The sequence below is a fragment of the Rhea americana genome, unplaced genomic scaffold (assembly GCF_003343005.1).
Source record: "Rhea americana isolate MKP2758 unplaced genomic scaffold, rheAme1 scaffold_980, whole genome shotgun sequence".
Lineage (NCBI taxonomy): Eukaryota > Metazoa > Chordata > Aves > Rheiformes > Rheidae > Rhea > Rhea americana.
In genome coordinates, this window is record NW_028187178.1 from 6,756 (window position 1) to 8,924 (window position 2,169).

Genomic DNA, 2,169 nt, shown 5'->3' on the forward strand with positions numbered 1-2,169 from the left:
TTTGTTCAGTCTCCTCTCAGTAGCTGAGGCTGGTGGACCAAATACACCATGGGGCTCATTAAAATGCAAAAAATCCTGGGGAAACTCGTCTCTCTCTGGAATTTTCTTCTAGTCTTGTATGGTTAATTGCAGAGGTTTTGGGAAAGAAGATTGTAATAGCATGGAAGTATTTCTACTATAAAAATTTTATTACTATCATTATCATTATTTTTTCAAGTTAAAGACTAAATGACAGCAATATTCTCCAGCTGATGCTGATCCACAGTGTCCCTCAATGAAGTCAGGACATGTAGGAAAAGCAGTGTCCCAGTGGTCAGGCATCATTCAGACAGTATTCCTCTCCATCTCCCCAACCCTACTATTGCTCTAATCAACCACCTGGGACTGCCATCACTCTTGTTAAAGCCAAACTTTTCCCACCAAAGTTTTCCAACTCAACTGTACAGCTCATATGCCCCARTTCCCACCTGCTTTCCTTAAACAACTAGTTGCAGACAGACGTAGAGGTTTGCATTTTGTTTAATTGCAAACAAACAAAGAATAAAGCATGATAGAGTTTCATTAAAAAATACACACCTCCACACGATGCTGAGTCTGAGCTGCCTCCAATGAGGTCCACATTCCACAAGGGACAGCCTTACTAGAAACTGTTTGAAGAGATAAAAAATGATAGATATGATCACAATTAAGGATGTGGCTAAAGGGACAGACTAGTAAAAGATGGAGCAAGCATAAAGCTCCCTGAAGGGCAAATCAGCAGCTCGCTATCTGAATGAACCAAGAGTAAGGGGAGGAGGAAAACTGGAAACAATGGAAAATTACAGCGTCCACCAGTGTGCTGTAAAGGTGATGGTTGAAATTGTCCATTTACTCAAGGGATGYGGAAAAYGAAGAGAGAGCCATGCAGCTCCTGGGGGTCCTGGGTCATGCTGGGGGCTGCGCTGCTCTTGGAGATCTCTGACTGGGCTGTGCTGCTCTACAAAAGTCTGTGCCAAGACAAGGAGGAGCAGGAAGGTTGGTGGTAGGGACATTCCCAAGCTCCAGCAGCTGCAGAGGTGGGAGCTGGTCACCTCCCAGATTTCTGAATGAGCCAAAATGCAGGTCCTGAGGCACTGCGCTGCCTTACAGGCTCTGCACTGGAGCCTGGGCAGCAACACTGCAGCATGTGGGCATGTCCTGAGAAGCTCAGGGTCAACAATGTGGGAGATGCAGGGAGCCAGGACTGTACAGTTCCTTGAGAGAACCAGGATGCTTGGGGGGTACCATGGACTGTACTCAGGGCAATGCTGAAAAGCCCAACTGAAGAGTGAAAATAGCTTTCCGCAGGCTCAGCCAGAAGGAAAGCTGGACAAAATTCATGGGAAATGGGAAAACTCCCCCAGGTTTGCTACTTGGCCTCATCCATGGTTTTGGAGCATAGCATGCACCAGGGCCCTCAAGAAAGCCTTCCGATGGATGTGTGGTAAGGACATGTTTACTGTTTTCTGGCTTATGACCACTGTTTTAAGGACCTCAGACCCAGCTGAGGACTTCTGAAATGAACAAGCCTGCTTTGATGCCAGCGGAGGAAGGCTGCGTTCTGCTCCATATTGTCCTACCTCCTGCTTCTAYGAGGAGAGCAACACACAGCAGAAACACACGATTTTGATCCTGTCCTTGGAAAATGCCAAACCCCAAACTAATCCCCAAAACCCTAGATAACTGCAGAGGTCTCCTCTGTGCAGACACTTGTCGGTGCAGGGCTGGGAGTGCTGGTGGATGACAGATATACCATGAGCCAGCAATGTGTCCTTGTGGCCAAGAAGGCCAATGATCTCCTGGGGTGCATTAGGAAGAGTGTTGCCAGCAGGTTGAGCAAGGTGATCCTGCTCCTCTCCTCAACCCTAGTGAGGCCTCCTCTCGAGTACTGTGTCCAGTACTCAAGGTGGCTCAAGCCCACCAGGGAACACCAGCACTGCCTGACCCCTTTCCTCTTGCAACCTGCAGGAACATGAAGGGCTTCACAGGATGGGGGAAAAAAAATCCAAAAGATGCGTTAGAGTTGGGGGGAAATAAATCTTTCCTGAGCCCAGCAGGGGACCACTGGGTACTCAAGGGGTTGAGTGAGAGTGATGACACTTACGTTGTGCAACCATGCTGACAGCATATCTTCATATGCCATTTCCTGTG